The sequence below is a fragment of the Cupressus sempervirens genome, chromosome 11, assembly GCF_028749045.1.
Source record: "Cupressus sempervirens isolate cs-2001-9-10 chromosome 11, ASM2874904v1, whole genome shotgun sequence".
In the NCBI taxonomy this organism is placed as follows: domain Eukaryota; kingdom Viridiplantae; phylum Streptophyta; class Pinopsida; order Cupressales; family Cupressaceae; genus Cupressus; species Cupressus sempervirens.
In genome coordinates, this window is record NC_143128.1 from 475,737,748 (window position 1) to 475,754,032 (window position 16,285).

At 34.1% G+C, this 16,285-nt stretch overlaps 1 pseudogene; it reads left to right on the forward strand.

The window, feature by feature from the left end:
- Positions 1 to 5,820: 5,820 nt before the first annotated feature.
- On the forward strand, positions 5,821 to 9,540 carry LOC149530439 (serine/threonine-protein kinase Aurora-1-like; annotated as a pseudogene).
- The last annotated feature ends 6,745 nt before the right edge of the window (positions 9,541 to 16,285 follow it).

The window sequence follows — 16,285 nt, forward strand, 5'->3', positions numbered from 1 at the left end:
TATCAAAAGGCAAACATCTAAACTGAGAATTTCACCTCATAATGATATTGCTGAAAAAAGGAATAGATAAATGATAGACTATGTAAGAACCTTGATGATGGAGATAAATGTTGCTCTAATGTACTGGAGAGAAGTTGTGAGCACTGCAGTCTACACATTGAATAGAGTCCAAGTCAAGAAAGGTACAAATGCAACACCTTTTGAACTATGGTATGGCCACTCACCTAATGTAAAACATTTCAAAGTCTTTGGTTGTAAATGTTATATTCTTAAAGATATTAGAAATGGAAAGTTTGATGCAAAAAGTGATGAAGGTATATTCCTTGGATACTCCACTAGAAGCAAAGCATATAAGTGTTTGAATACTAACACTAACAAGATTGTGGAGAGTGAAAATGTAAATTTTGATGAGCATGCAGAAGTTTAAGTTGATGGAACTAAAAATCAGAAGATTATAGATCTTTTGTATACTTCTATGAAGGAATGACTATTGAAGACAATGTTGCTAATCAAGTTGGAAATCAAAAACAAATTTCAGTATCAGTCGAGTCACAGCTAGTGAATGCCAAGCTGCATTTAGAAGCTAAGTTGTAGAATGTAGGAAATGCACACTCTGAATTTCAAAATAGTATACATGAAACAAATGATGAAGTACCAGATGGAGAAGAGCAAAATGACTCTGAAGCTGATGGATCAAACATGGAAAGAAGGATAGAACCAAGATTAGCCAAGTATGTAAGAAGACGTCACCCTATGGATCAAATCATTGGTGACAAGGATGTTAGACCAATGACAAGGAATAGAGTAAGGAATGAATCATATTTACTGAGCAAGGTTGAGCCCAAAATACTGAAAGATGCTCTGCAAGATGATGACTAGTATAAAGCTATGGAAGAGGAGATAGATTAGATTGAGAAGAACAAAACTTGGACCCTAGTTCCTAGACTAGCTGATAAGAATGTGATTGGTACCAAATGAGTGTTTAGAAACAAAATTGTTGAGAATGAAGAGATAGCTAGAAACAAAGCCAGACTAGTTTGTAAAGGCTATGCACAAGAAGAAGGACTAGATTATGGGGAAACATTTTCCCCTATTGCAAGAATAGAAGGAGTAAGAATATTACTTGCATATGTTGCATACAAAGGTTTCAAAGTCTATCAGATGGATGTGAAGTCTACTTTTCTGAATGGTAAATTGGAAGAAGAAGTCTACATAGAACAACTAGAAGAATTTGTTGATGAAAAAAACAAGGATATGGTTTGCAAATTGCATAAAACACTTTATGAATTGAAGCAAGCATCCAGATCATGATATGAGAGATTGCACAAATCTCTTGTGAAGATAGGATTTGAGAGAATAGATGACAACAACAACTTGTATATCAAGACTGAAAAAGGTAAAGACATTTTGATATCTGAAATCTTTGTTGATGATATAATATTTGGAGGAAAAGATGCTTTGTGCAAAGATTTTGCTGATCAAATGAAACATGAGTTTGAGATGTCAATGTTTAGAGAAATCAAATTCTTTGTTGAATTGCAAGTACACCAATTGAAGCATGTTATATTTGTGACCCAATCAAAATAAATCAAGGAGATACTCAAAACATTTTGATTAGAAGACTCAAAATCAGTCAACACACCAATGGCAACAAGACATAAGCTATCCAAGAATGATGAGTCTACTAAAGTGAATCAGACATTGTATAGATTAATGATTGGAAAGTTCCAGTATGTTGTACATAGTAGACCAAACATTGCATTAGCTATTGGAATAGTGGCAAGATTTTCTACAAATCCAAGAGAAAGCCATCTAATGGCAGTAAAGAGAATACTGAGGTACTTGAAAGGAACTAATGACTTTGGTTGTACTACAAGAGAAGTGAAAATTTTGAGCTAAGAGCCTACACTGATGCGGATTGAGGAGGTAATATTGATGACAAAAATAGCACCAGTGGAGGAGTACTTTTCTTGGAAAAAAGATTGATTACATGAACCAGCAAAAAACAAAGTTGTACCTCACAGTCCACTACAGAAGCTAAATATGTTGCAGCTGCTATCAATTGCACCAATATTGTACAGATCAAACATTTGTTACAAGTATGAAGGAAGAGGTAAATGAGCCTATGATACTTTATTGTGATAATTCAACATATCAAAGAACCCTGTAATGCATGTTAAACCCAAGCACATTGCAATCAAGTATCACTATATAAGAGAGTTGGTGGAAGACAAACAAGTGAAGATGGAATATGTTAGCTCAAAGGAATAGATTGTTGACATCTTCACCAAAGCACTACCTAAAGATGCTTTTGAGTATCTTAGAGGTAAGTTAGGGGTGATACCCCTAGCCAAGGCTACTTGAAGCAAAAGCAAGACAACCCTATATCAAATGAGCTAATTGTTGAGATATTACACATTCATGCAGAGGATACCTAGTTTAGTATTATTCTTAAGGTAATTGAGGTGATGAAGTTCCAAATCAGTCACAAGCAAGGTGGCAGAGCGAGAAATTGAAAAGAACCTGCAAATGCTACACTTGCATGTTCAAATGCTAAGAACATATGTCTTTGGCATTGTTGTCAAAGAGGGAGAAATAGTGAAAAACTGATCAATAAAAAACTAATCAATAACTATTGAGAAAATAAAGAATGAATAAAGAGGGAGTTAAGGCAGAAACTGATCAAATAAAGATTAGGGAGAAATAGCAGAACTAGTCAATAGTTGATAGGAGAAGATGAAAAAACTAAACAGAAATAGCAGAAGATGAGCAAGGCATACTAAGGGAGAGAAGAAAAGAAAGGATACAATAGCTAAGAGGGAGAAGCAGAAATGAAGTAATCAGAATAGTAGAGGGAGATGTGAAAACTGATGGTAACACAATTACTTTTTGGCATTTGACTTACTATTCTAACCTAGTTTGCATGTGGTTAAATAGTTTAGTTTGATGGTTGATTAGTTTGGTTTACCATCAATGCCAAAGAGGGAGATTGTTGGAAATCTAATTGAAAAGCTCATTGTTGAAGATCAAAGAGGGAGATTTTTGTTAAAAGAATGTTTTCAATCATTGTTTTGTCATTGATGGCAAACCTGCTATTTGTAGGAATGATAATTGCTTATAAGATCCAAGTACTATCACTTAGTTGATTGATGAAGAGGATTTAATCAACAAGATGTAACAAGAGCACCTAAAGGAGAGGTTGAGTTATGATATTGTGATGAAGTGCAAGGATAAGCTAAGACAATGGTTAAATGATGTACTGGTAACATACTTGAAGATATAGAGGTTGGTCACACTTAGAAACATTAGAAGTATAAGTTGTAATAAGGTTAACTACAAAGCTTAAACTAAGTTCATTAGTGGATGTCAAGCAAGCTAGTTGAAGCTGAGAAAATTCTTAGTTGGAGCCAAGAAAATGGAAAATCTAGTGTGTGCCAAGTGAATGTCAAGTGCCAAGCATCAATAAAAATGTAGTTGATGCTAAGTAACACAGTATGTGCTGAGCATCAAGATTTCAATAGTGTCGAGCTGGTGCATTATTTTAAATAACAAAGATTCACCAAGTCTAAGCCGACATAGTTGTTACCTTGAATTTTGTGAAATAGTTGGAGGATAAAGATGATGAGCTAATGGCACAAAATTCTATGTAAACTATTTTGGAGAAAATTCAAGAGGATTCTTCATGATGTTTCTAAAAGGAACAAAATATAGGTTAGATACAATGAATCCTACCTAATCCATACAAATTGAAACTAAAGGACAGAAGAATCGAGTAGGAAAAGGAGTTCCAGACTTCTATTTCAAGAGTCATAGACCAGGAAGCAAGAGCTATTGGAGTGCCAAATTGCAAAATGGTTAGAAGGGTGTTAAGGAGAAGACATCTAGGAGAAGGAAGAACAAAGCATAGAGACTCTACTTCTACAAGTGGTTAAGAAGAGATGATTACATTGGTATATTGAGCATGGAGACTCAAGGAGACTAAGCTTGAAAGGAGGGCAAGCAGTCAGAGTTGCAAGAGACTAAAAGCCAGGCAAAGATATGAGCTGAGAAGTGATCTGAGATCTGCAAGTTGAGTTGTATTCTGTAACTAGGTCAAAACCCCTAATTATTACTCTCTAGCAATTATATCAGTTAGGATAAAAGGAAAATCCTATGGACTTAGTTCGGTTTAATAGCCATTTGTAAATCCTTTAATAGGGTGGCATTCCAAGTGAATGTTCTAAAGTCCTCTAACCAGGCCCACTTCTAACAAGGTAGTTAAATCCTTTAACCAAGTCACATTTAACAGTGTGTTGTAGCCTTTACTAGGGCAGGCCTTTCATAGGGCATCAATTCAAAAGAGTGAGAATTGAGTAGCCTATTATTGGTGGTTTTTCCTATATTGGGTTTCCACATAAATCACTCTGTTATGTGTTGATCTTCTTATGTGTTATGCTTGCATGTTGACTTACAGTAACTTGTTGAATAGGAAAGTTAAAGCATGGATGAACGAATAGTTAAATGGGCACACTCTACTTGTTGAAAAGTTTGAATTGGACATGTTGGACTTTGAATAACTAATTCACCCCCCTCTCAGTTATTCTAAAGCATTTCTAACACTAGGTATTTGGCAAACAAAATTTCCCATAACCAGAATGACTACCAAAAAGGACACAAAATCATGATGGGGCTACAAAAAAAAATCAAGTGGATACCAAGTGTTGCATTTGATTCAAATTCTTTATACTTTCTTTTGTAATAAATCAATGTTGGTGTATAATCTTATGTTCTAAGATGCCTTAAGAACTAAGGAAACTCTTGAGGCGAATTATGGTAGTTTTATTTAGATTATCTATATGAATCACTGGCTCTTTGGATTATCTATAAGAATATTCTGTTACTCTTGATATTTAGGTATCAATAGCCTGGCAAGGGATTACAGGATTCATGGCAGAAAGCCAACCAAATTTTTTAGCTCAATTGGCACTGCAGCAAATCTTGTTTTTGCATATAATATAAGGATGCTTCCTAAAATATAGGTATTATAAGAGTACACTTCTTTGAATGTTTTTTATTTTAAAAATCAGCATTTACTTCCTTCTTGAATTTATAAAATTTGCAAACAATTGGGATGTTTTTATCATTGCTCTCAATTCATTGAACTTTCCCATAGTATTTAGACTTAAAGGGTGGCTTATTAAATATTTCAGATTAATTCTACCCTCATCAATGAGCAACATGTTATTCTTCTGATATTTTAGGAAAGAATCTTTTAGCTATTTTTCAGATGTATAAATTAAAAATAAATATAACAAATAAATAGACTTGATCAACTATTTGGTAAAACCAATTATGTTCCTGGTAGGGTAGTATACATCAAGAAGCAATAACCCAGTGTTCTGTAACAGCAAGAGTTGTGATGCATACTACATTTCTGGGCTAAAAACAAGACGTTGTTATCAAGGTCATAGTTGGATCAAAATGATGTAAATGTTAAAACTCCCTCATCAATTTCAATAGCAGAGAGTTAGGATATTAGCAAAAATAATAATAATTTTGAAGGCACATCCCTTATTTGTAAGCCTAAAATGTGTTTTATTTCCAATTTAAATATTATTCTCATATTTGCTTTGTGCAAATTCATTCCTATGTTTTTGTCTTCATTTCAAAGAAATGTGACTTTCATAGCTTGTTAGTTAAAGAAAAATGCATTATTTAGAACTTCTATTTCTTATAATTCTTGTCTTTAAAATAATTGGAAGTTTGTTTACTAGTTGTCTTTTTATGAAACATAATGATAATATTCATCTTCTCTTCCTTAAGTTACCTTATTGTCAATGCATGAAGAAATTTGGTTCCATCAATTTGTCTCAAGAAATTTTACAAGAACCTATATGTAAAACTATCTCATGACATAGTCATGATTGAACCACAAATTTTGAAGTAAAAATTAGCAGATCTTTGTTCAATATCAAATATGTAAATTATCTTGGTATTTGAAATGCACAAGAAGGCATAGTTTGAAGATGTGGACTTAGACTTGATTGGCATTCCAAATTTTTGACTCAAACTTAGGACACAACATAGAATTGATATAAAAACTCAGCACAAGAATCAACAAAACAAAAACCATATGATTAAGCACAAAAATGAAATCAAAGCATTTAGAGAACATAAAAATCCAATTTGACTATCAATTTGTCATATAATTCAAATCTTACTCATATCATATGACCCTTAACTCTCAAGATTTGAAATTTCATTCATTAGGGATATTATGTTCAGGTATCAAAATTGTCCAATCTCAAGGCTCAAGACAAGGCTAAGACTCAAAAGTTTTGGAGCAAGACTTAACTAGGTACTCTCCAAGATTTGGTGAGACTTGGCTCAAGAGTATGGTTGAGTAGGGTTGGTCAACTCAAAGACTATAAATTAAGTCAAAAAACTTTGAAATGGGACAAATATCTTATATATATGATTTGTTAGAAAAGTAATTTTTAATAACAAGTTAAATACTAATAGTCTCTTGCATATAGTTCTATGACAGGAACTTAAAGAGCACATTACAAAAGATGATATGAATATAAAAATGTATTTTACACCAAATTTTGGCACATTCATTTCAAAATATAACAGTTGAAGACAACCATGCATTGTAAAGAATATGCTTGTGCACTCAGTCTACAAATAAACTCTTAGCTGAAACATAAGATATTCATGTAATAGTGCTTTCAACTGTCTATGATGTTAGATACTTCACAAATGATCTATGTTGTAGCAAGTATCACAATGCAAACAGGGTTGTGCAGTGATCCACTAATATTAACAATTATATTATGTAAATATAATTTCTCACATTTATTTATGATCTTTGTTGTAACCAGTACACAGTGCAAACAGATCTATGTATTGGTCTTCACATCTATCTATTGTTTATGCCAATATTATCTTGCCCAGCCAAAGAGGAAAGTTAAAATTCTATCTACAAAGAGCTTGTGGCATCTAAGATATGACAGAATTTTAATGTTTGGGTGTTTTGTTTCTTGTTTTCTATTTCTTGTTTCTATTTCTTTATGGTTTAGGTGGGTTGACAATTTAAACATGCCTCGGCACTATAATTTTATGTTGGAAACGGTATGCCTTAACTGGTAGTGTTGTGATCCCTCATGATTTTGTAGTCAGATGGTTAATCAGTGAAATAGTTCTTAGTTTGTTCCTTATGTGGATTGAAACTGATTTTATTTCTAAGCTACAAACTAGTTCTGGATTGTTGGTGTATTTTACATAATCAAGTTTTGTCAGGTATCCATATCTATGTGTGGTATTGGTACTTATGCCTATTGATGATATGAAGGCTTTTCTATGATACTTAGATGTGCAATCCTTAGGTCTGTAAGGTAAAGCATTTTGTTTCATCTAGAATTTACTGAAATTGGCCATCTTATCAGTATGAGGGGCCTAGGCTAACACATAACTCAATCCCCGCCTAGGTAGACATTGACTGAAGAAAAGACAAATCTCATGGATTTTTTTTCATGGCATCATTGGTTTTAGATTTTATCTAACAAGTTATTTATGTGGGTGAATTTGCAGTGTCAATGAAAGTCTAAATCTCTTCATAGAATTCATTAATTCAACCATAGTCAAATTTTTAGCTCACTTTTAGTTTTCAGTTATTGTCAATGCATTTTTGTCTTGACATCTGATCAATTGGACTACATTATGAAAATCCCAAATCTAATGGTAAAATTGGCCAATGTCTTTTAGTGTTTTTGTGATTCTATGGGGAATGCTACTTTGAAATTGTGTAGGCTCATTGGTTTAAGATTCTACCTAACAAGTTGATCATGGCCATCTTAATCGGTATAGGCTATCACATAACTAAAACTCAATTTGATATCCATGTTGAAATCAACAAAAATTGAGTTTCAAACCTGGCCTCAGCCTCAGTGTCTTTAGATTTTTCTAATGAGCTGATCATGGCCATCTTATCAGAATGAGGCTTGGGCTAACACATAACCCTCAATCCACGGTGACATCCCTATAAATTGGATCCCAATTTGTTTGTTAAAACAAATGCTTCTAGAAATATGCTTGAGGGGTGCTCCACAGTGTGATACTGACATCCCTGTAGCTTAGATCCCAACCTTGGGGTTGTATTTGCTCTCTTGTATTCATAAAAAAAAAAAATTATATTTTTTTTTATCATGAATAGTGAGATTCCCATTTACAACCAAGGGACATGATAAATTTAATGCATGATTCTCATTTATCATATGGTAAGAGAAGTAAGATTTTGAATGGCATAATTTTTTTTAGTGAAGGAATCACTTAATGATTCACTAGTTATTTTCACTTGTGTGAAAAGAGAAAATTTGTTGTGGCTTTAAAAGTTCTATTCAAGAACCAGCTCTAGCAATCACATGTAGAGCACCAGTTACATAGGAAGATTGAAATTCAAATTCATTTCCACCATCCAAATATAATTTGATTGTTTGGATACTTTTATAATCAAGTGCATATGCTGCAAAAGGTGAGCTCTACAAAGAGCTCCAACATTGTAAATGCTTTAGTGAAAGGTGTTCAACTACTGTAAGTACAATTGGAAATGGCTTATAATCTACTTTTCTTTTTTTAGTCTGAAAACTATTGACTCTTTTTTTGTATAGTACATTGTGTCTCTTGAAAAAGCTTTGATATATTGCCATGAAAAGCATGTCATACACCGGGATATCAAGCCAAAGAACTTGTTAATTAGCATACAGGTAAGTGCCAAGGATGAATATATTTCTAATGATACTCAATTTAAAATTGCAAGGATGTCTTTCTAATCATTACATTATTAACAAATTCACTTGTTAGGGTGAGCTGAAAATTGTTGATTTTTGTTGTTTTGTGCACACTTTTGATAGTAGGCTAACAATGTGTGGAACCTTGGATTACTTACCTCCTAAAATGGGTATGTTAGTGTGTAATATTTACTTTTCTCTTCATTTCTACCTTCTAGATTATTTACATATTTGCAAATGTCTATTCTAGTGAAAAACAGGGAGCATGATTCTAGGGTAGACATATGGAGTTTGGGGATCTTGTGTTATGACTTTCTTTATGGGGTTCCTCCTTTTGAAGCAAAGGAGCATTCAGACACTTACAAAAGGTCTGAGAAGCCATACTATGTTTTAGTTCTTAGTTTTTTTTTTTTTTTGTTTCAAGCCTTATACTTGAAGGGTTCTTATATTTTCTTATTTCAAGCATGGATTTGACTATGGCTAGCTTTTTTATGCAGGATTGTGAAAGTGGATTTGAAATTTTCTTTAAAGCCACTTGTTTTTGTTGTAGCTAAAGATCTAATAGCTCAAGTTAGTATATGTTGCCTTGATATTCAGAAGTCAATTTTGTTAGATATGTCTATCTCATTACTTATATAAATTTCTAGTTATCATGGTTATGCTACTACTGTAGAAAGATTCCTCAAAGAGGTTGCCTTTACACAAGCTTTTACAACATCCATGCATTGTTCAAAATGTTGATCCTAATGGTATCTATAGACCATTCAATTGAACTATGTATTTGTTTTAGCCTTCCTCTAGGAGGAGGATTCAATTGAACTATTCATCTATGAATTCAATTGAACTATGTGTAATCACCTAAAAATGGTCATCTAGACTATTAGACCCCTTTTCAACATTTTGGCTAAATTAATTTAATCATTTACCTAGACCAAATTGTTAATAATCAATTTATTTGATTATAACCTATAGTTTGACTATGCTATCCTAAGTTCATTATTTGATTAAAAGAACATGTCCCCTTTTAATTAAATAAAACGCCCTATTCTTCTAACCCACTTAAAGTGCACACATAAAGTCCTTTTTCTATTTTGCAATTAAAAGAAAAGGCTTTGTGAATTTTGTCTTATATGACAAGTCAACTTATATTCTAGTGGTTGACTTGTGTGTGCACATGGATCACTCCTATTTTCAAATTCCACTGTTGATCATTCACCATCTTCATCTTGATCTCTATAGTCCATACATCTTTAAAAGGGAGAGAGCTTTCCCCCTCAAAGGATCCATCCTCATTTTGAATATTGTTATGTTGCAGGTTTTCTAATAGATTTCTTTGGAGCTTTGTGGAGAACTTCTATTTCTTGTCTACATTCTCTCATCCATGGCATCATGGCATTCTAGCTTAGCTTAGCTTTCATTTTTACATGTAGCTTAATCTCACATAGCTTAATAATGGTATTGTAACATTCTCATACATGTTTTAGCATAGCTCCACTTTGCATCTCATTCTAGCTTAATCTTCATTTGCATTGCATCCTTGAGGAACTCCATGGGACATTTGCATTCTTGCATCTTGTCTTTGGAACCTCCCATTGCATGGTTTACTAGCAAGAAGAGTATCTCTAAGGCTCATTTGAGAGCCCTTGAACTTGAAATACACTCTCTTGCACTCTGTGGATAGGGAGCTCTAAGCTGGCATCCAAGCATTCCAAACTCATGGAATCGTTTGGATAGAAGGGTTTAGAGTGGGACACTTTCGAGTGTACATTTTTGGCGCCCACCGTGGGGCTTGAATCAAGTTTCTAGCTCCATTTACTTTTATTTTTCATCTCTGGTTTTTTACAGCAGCATATTAGATCTAATTAAGTGCTTTTGTAGAATTATCACTTTGATTTTAAGGCCAACCCATAAGTAGATTAGTTTGAAGGCCAAAAATCTAGTTGGTTTAAAGATTTGATCATATCTTTTAAATCACTTGGAGTTTGGTTCTGAAATTATTTTTTCAAGTTTCTTATATGTTCAAAATGTCACAGTCTGATTTTCAAAGCATTTTGACGTGATTTCCAGAAGTTATGATATTTTCTTTTGTTTTCATAAAAAGTCATTTTTGGTTGCACATCAAAGTATTTTTTAGAAAAACTTATATTTTCAAAAAAAATTTTAATTCTAATGGGGGTTCTTTCTTTATGTTTTTAATTTTGAGGTCATATTAAAGATCAAAAACTCGATTTGATAAATTTGGCCTGTTTTGACAAAATCAATCTCTAGAGCACAAATGAAGAGATTTTTTTAAATTTTTTGCATTTTTGGAAAGCTCTCTAATTTTTAACAGGTGTCTCTTCTTTTCATTTTTATTTTTGGATACGAAATCATAGCAAACAAGTCCAATCTTGTTGACTAGGTCAAAATCAAAGAGTAAAAATGAGAGCATTTGTGATTAACTTGCACTTTCTTTGCATGCACTTGGTTGGAAGATAAATTGGATTTTTGAGGCAATTCACCACTTTTTATTGTAGATTTTTATGTTATTTCACACTAACTTTTAGTTCTAACAAGTTGTGATTACAGACTGCCATCCTTATGAAAAAAAAATTGAAACATTGCATAAAAAGAACGCATGTCAAAGCTTCAAATACGCAAGGGCTACTAACATTGTTTGCAGGGCTGCCCAAAGCATAAAAACCCAAATTTTTTTGCTTTTTTGTTTTCGTGTGCGGCATTGACTAATTGTTAATTTTTCATAGGCACATAAAACTTGTGATTGGAGTCTTTTGGTAATAGGAGAGTATGCTCTTCACCCTTGTGGTGAATCAAAAATCTTGACTTGCCATTTGGTTTCAAAAGTAACGGGTAACTGAATCTTTTTTGCATGTTTGGGAGAAAATGATTAGAATAGGAGAGTATGCTCTTCACCCTTGTGGTGAATCAAAAATCTTGACTTCCAAAAGTTGATCCACTCTTTGTGTAGTTTAGAATCCTTTAAAGGGCCTGCTCTTGGACAACCTGAGAGGAACGACCCAAGTGGGGACAAGCAGATTACCCAGCTCTTCCAACCCACTATAAACTCAAGGCTATCAAGAACACAAAACCTTGGTAGAAATAGTGTTTGTCTTCGCCTAGTGTGATCGCTTATGGGATTTTGACCATAGGGAGATCACTAGGCAAGAATACTTAAGGTACTCTTGTGGTTGCGAGATCGGTTACTCATCGTAAGGTGAGGTGTCCCATAATTGGGAGCAAGAGGAACACTATGAACGAAATCCCTATCTAAACATCCTAAGTTAGTAACTACCTTTTTTAGCCACTCAACTTCTTGGTGCAAGGATCGATCCTAGTGGACTACCCAAATCACCCCAAGATTTTACACTCACCATATGTGTTCCCTTGGTTGTGCTTATGGCACTTCCATGACAAAGCCAATATCTCTTGTGGGAAACCACTTGGTGTGAGGTGAAGGAGCATCAAGCGTGGGCCAATTTGTTGAGTAATGAACCATGTCCTTTAGGTAGATATTTCTTGATGTGTTCTCGAATGTGCTAGACCTATGAAAATCTTTTGAACATACACATGATGATAGTTCTAGGGATTTCTTTTAAGACGTCACATATGCTTGTATCATGCAAGGTTTCTTTTTCCCTTGCTTGATTGTTTGAAGAATACTCCATGTGTCACTATCTTGCTTGGAAAGAAATTATTTTTGAACATCAAACTTGCTATGCTATCAACTATTGTCAAACTTTGTCAACCAAGTCAAAGCATCAAGTCTTAACATTTTTCTTGTGTTGCTTGCTAAGGGGGGTTTCATCATTTGGCTATGATTTGTTATTTCTCTAGTTTTTGAACATGCTTAAAGTGACTCTTTGTTCTTAGTGCTCTTGGTATTTTTGTCTTCATGGTCTATGTCCGCTTGCTAGTTATCCTTTTGCTGAAACGGTTGCCTTGATTTCTTGACTACACTCTTGAGTTGGAGAGTTGTTCACTTGTCACCCTACTTGCTCTATCTATTTGGTTATTTGGACATCTTGCCTAGCTATTGACTTGAGTCATTCATGTCATAAGTTTCTTGGACATATTGTTTGACAAGTCGCTTTAATCTCTCTCTAATATCTTGGCAAGTGAACACTCTACCTCTCTAGTTTGGACATCAAGTTATCTTGTGTCACCCTTTTAGCTTCCTCTAGTCTCCTTCATGCTTGATTATCTATCTACCACTATGGAATTCAAAGCTTGTGCTACCAAACCTCAACCAAATTTAGATAATCATGATATCCTCCATGTCACTAAAGAGTTTCAAGATCTATATGTGCAATACAAAGAACTAGAAGAGACAAATGATCTTTCTTCCCTTTATTTCTCTAAGTGCATGACAAAAATGAAGTCTAAACTTGATAAAAGGTTAGAGGAGAACATTGCATCATTACATGAATCTTCCTTAAGGTCTTTACATGCATGTGAGTCACCTTCTTTGAGGTCATCCTCTTCTTCTAGGTCTACATGCTCTACTTCAAGACATCAAATGTCTTCATCTTCTAGATCTAAAGACCTCTTTAGAGGACAAGCAAGTGATACCTAATTTGAGCCTATTCCAAAATTTCATGATGGACCTATCTTTTACCAAGATAATGATGAAGACATGAATGCATTCTATTCACTTGAGAAACAACAAGAAGATCCTAGACATACTTCTAATAGAACTTTTGCTCCCTTGGAAGATTCTTATGATGACACTTTGCAAAAACTTCTTAGCAACAAGCTCATCATGTTGCCTAAGTCTAGCTCCTATGGAAATCCATCCTTGGATACCTATTGTGCCTATCATCAATCTAATGACCATGCTACTTCTAATTGTATAGAGCTGAAACATAAAATCCAAGATCTCATTGATGATGAGATTGTTGATCTTGGAACCTCTAGTGACTCATGTGTTGAGGATACTTCTCTTGAGAAAGATTACATTGATGAACCTATGTCTAGTAGTGGCTCCATTACATCTTCCACTTCTTCCAACACTCGTGCATCTCCCAACACTTCAAATCTTTCCAACTTGCCTCCAACAAACAAAAAACCTAGTGCTTTCCATATGCAATATGCATACCCTCAAGGGCTACCTCTAAAATAAAATCAAGCTAACCTTCACTTGGCTGCAAACCTTTTCCATGCTACTAATCCTAAACATCCTCAACCTTCATGCACTACTATGCCTAATCCAAGCACTACTCCACTCACTCTTCATTCTCCCTTGTCCTTAGAAGTGGCTCCATGTCAAGAGGACTCTCAAAAAGAAAAAGCTATAAATGTCAAGAAAGATCAAGATCAAGCACCCTTTCATCTCTTTCAAGATTTTTCCCCTCCATATCTTATATCTTGTCCACCTCCTAAGTATGATGAAGATAACACTTCCATTATCTCCCTTGAGCTTACTGAAAATTATGAGAAAAGTTCTCTTCATATGCTATCCAAAGCTACTTGTCAAGATCAAAGAATCCCCTCATGTTCTACTTCTCCATATCCACTTCAAAATTGTGCTCAAGCTTCAAGTGCTTCTATTAAAAATGTTGTTCCTATCAAAGGTACTCATGAGTCTATTGATAGCTTTGACTATGTTGCTCACTCTAAAGATGTTGATATCCCTTCCCAATATCCCTTTGCATCTTCTAAATCTATCCTTGGTCCTTATCCATCTAAGATAAAGCCTTCAAACCTTCAATCTATATTGGGACCTTATGTTCCTTCATCTCCTACATTCACTCCTAGCTCATTCCCTAGCTCTGCTATAATACCTCAAGATCAACAAAGACAATCATCCTTGATGACTTTTCACCCATCTATACATCTAAACCAGTCATATCATCCTTATTCATCCACAAATCTCAAGTCCTTTGGAAGTGAGAATAAACATAAGAATCCATTGAAAAATGAATATCACTATGTCCCATCTAATCGACATGTGAATGCTAAGAAGGAAAATGCACAAAAGAGACCACAAAGGTCCACTATTAAAAAAGCTAAATCAAAGAAAATATGGGTACCTAAACCCATTATTGAAGAAATGTGTTTTGAAGTATCCAAAGGAAAATCTAAAGCTACATGGATTCCCAAGTCTCTTTTAAAAGACTTGAATATTGAAAATACTTCAAAGTTGACATTCAAGCTTCCAAAGGCTTCCATTCCATCTTCTTCCAAAAATCTTTCTAAAAATATTCCAAAGTCTTCCACTCCACTTTTTTCCAAATCTCTTCTACCACCTTATACATCTAAACCTCAAGCTACTTCATCCATGATTCCTCCATCATTCCAATACCCTTCAAGGTGTGTGTCAATGTTGATCTTGTCCAATATTTCAACTACCCTCATGAAATCCTCTAAAGCTTACACTTACTTTCTATACATGAACTATTATCCTCCATATATTCTTCCTACTACCATTTCCCTTTCATCACCCTATCAACATCTTTGAGAATACCTTTCTATGGTCTTGGCTTATCATGGCTTATCTTTCCTATAGGAGCACTATTTAAATTCAAAAAGCTTGAGCTCTTTCTAAAAATTCAAAAAAAAAAAGAGGAAAAAAAAAAATGCAAATAAAAATAAAAATAAATGAAAAAAAATGAAAATGTGCCTTGGTGAAAACCACATCTTGTGGCACCTTGGTAGCAAAAGTAAAGAGAAATAAATTTATCCTATGGTGAAAACTACTTCTTATGGCACCTTAGATAAGTACCATGATGAAAACCTGGCAAATAGGCATCATGCATAATTCTTCCATCATCCATCTATCCCCTCTTCTCTCTTTGATCTTGACAATGTTGAGCTATCTTTGCATATTGGCTATCTTATCCACGAGATTTTCTATTGTGCTCTCCCATTCACTCATAGCCTCTATCTTGAGCTTTATTCTTATTTCTCTATCCCATTGCTATACTATTTAGTTGACCCCTTGGTCTTGATCATAATAAATGAAACATAGTTCTCATAGGTCTCTTTACATGGCTACTCTTTTGGACTACACACTTCATGCTATCTCACTTGTTGGCTTCACTGCTTATCCTACATGCTATCTTTCTCATTACTTCCATTACTTATCCAAAATATGCTTCATATGACTATTTCACCTCTTTCCCTAGCTTGGGTACTCTTGAGGAGTCAATCCTTGAGGATCACTTTCACTTGCTTCATACTCTTTTTTCATCCATCTTTTCTTATCCACTAGCTCATTACTCCATCATATCCTATACCTTGCTAGACATTGGGAGAAAATGATGTGATCTTGCTTGAGAACTAGTGATATCTAAAACCTTCTAAAAAAATCCAAAAAATCATATATGATCCTGAAAAAAATCCTAAAAATAAGAAAATGTCCTGAAAAAAAAGATCTTCTTAGTGAAAACCTAGCAATAGGCACTTTGATGTATCACCAAAAAAATCAAAAATACAAAAATACAAAAAATTGAAAAAAGTCCTGAAAAAATATGTCAAGTGGTGAAAACTTGGAAACAGGCACTACATGAAACCCTTGC